The sequence below is a fragment of the Limulus polyphemus genome, unplaced genomic scaffold (assembly GCF_000517525.1).
Source record: "Limulus polyphemus unplaced genomic scaffold, Limulus_polyphemus-2.1.2 Scaffold466, whole genome shotgun sequence".
Lineage (NCBI taxonomy): Eukaryota > Metazoa > Arthropoda > Merostomata > Xiphosura > Limulidae > Limulus > Limulus polyphemus.
The window spans coordinates 50,362-52,369 of NW_013666076.1; positions in this window are offsets into that span (position 1 = coordinate 50,362).

The window sequence follows — 2,008 nt, forward strand, 5'->3', positions numbered from 1 at the left end:
GTGGGATTGACCATCGCATTATAATGCCCCCACGACTGAAAGGGCGTGCACGTTTAGTGGGATGGGGATTCGAACCTGCGACCCGCAGATTGCGAGTCGAGCACTCTAACCACCTGGCTATGCCAGGCAGTGAAAGAAAGATAACGTATACCTAAACCAGATGGTGAATGTAAATTTAATTGGTCTTAAATATACATGTTATATTTAATTCAGTCTTATGTCATCACACATGCCATTCATTTTCACAGATTAGTGCATTTGATATATATATATGTACATAGAGCCTTCATGATCTGTAACGATTTATAAAAAAATAACATGATTTTTCTAGACACATTTCAACAGATATGGGATATAATTATAAGAATTCGAATTCTACAATAGAATGGTTGTTTCCTTTGGTCGTTGTTTAGTCATGAGACCTGGGAGCGTATTAGAGAAGTTTGGTTTGAATTTCGCGCAAAGCTACTAGATGACTATCCGCGCTAATCGTTCTTAATTTAGTAGTGACCATCACATTATATCGCTCCCATGGCTGGATAGGCACATTTGGTGACGGGGATTCTAACCCACGACCCGCAAATTGCGAGTCGAATGCCCTAACCACCAGGACAAATAGAGAAAATTTGTTTATTTGTTTGAAGTTAAGCACAAAGGGCTATCAGTGCTCTGCCCACCACGGGTATCGAAATCCGGTTTCTAGCGTTGTAAGTCCGCATACACACCGCTGTGCCACTGGGGAGCAATAAAGAAGAAATAAATTATTGTACAAAAAGAAATATGTTTGAAAATTCTGAATCAAAGCAGATAATTTGTCTTTATATTCATAAAATGAGTTACTAAAATCCTTACCAATGTTTCATAAAAACATAGTTTTATTTTAAAAATAATCAATAAATTAATTAGGACTACCAAAGTAAGCAAATCTCCTTATGAAAGATGTTGAACAAAAAATAAAAGGTTAAAGAGCAACTATCGTAAAAAACTCATTTTTTCCCGGTTATTTTGACGCCATGAAATATTACTACGTGTGCGTTCGTTAATATTACATCGTGCTTGGAATACGGATACATGACGAAATTTGATTTCATTTTACAGAAATTGTATTGAATTAAAAGTCAATCTATAAAACGCAACATTCTAGAACTATTTGTGAATCCGTTTAAGCAATATTAAATAAAAAGAATAGCTTCAAATATATACGAAAGTCTGAGAAGTAAATATGTACACAGTTGATTAAACTTACTACTCGCCGCTTCTGATAATTGATTTGTAACCTTCATATCACATGTATACAAGTGGTTTGTCTTTGTTGTTGTATTTCACTTCTGATAAAAGTGCTGCAGTATTACCGAGACATGTAGAGACGTTTTTTAACGTCATAATAAGGATATTTTATATACATTGAAATGTATGAATTCCCTTCAATAAGAATTACACACGAGTCGCTTCATTTAAACCTTTAACTATTTTTAGTTGTCAATAAAAAATGATGAAGGTAGTTATTTTCAAACTTTTTCTTTCTGAGACGACGTTTTGGGTTCTATGCTGAGCCCTTCCGAAGTCAGAAGAATAAAAATGTTATACTTGGATATATAAGAGATCCTAAACAAGAGCAATCAGAGATATTACATATCCCCCACCCCGCTGCTCCTTTTCGAGACTGCATGCATTTATATTGGATAACGTAAAATTTCACATTCGAAAACTCAGATAATCCTTCTCAGATCCAGAACATTTTTGTAGTGTGATGAGGAGTCTCAACCATAGCGTGCCCATAAAATTCGGTACAAATTCGATAGGACTTCACAGAGTTATTAACCCAAACCCGCGAAAATGCCCTATCTCTCCATTATCAAAAATACTTCAAATAAATTTAGGTTCCGGACCAAATTTGCGGAAAACTGCCTCTCCATGTTGTGTAAAATTTTCGTGTACATCGGTCTACTAGTTTTCGAGATCCGCGAACGGAAACACACACGGACCGGGTTGCTATATCCTCGTACCC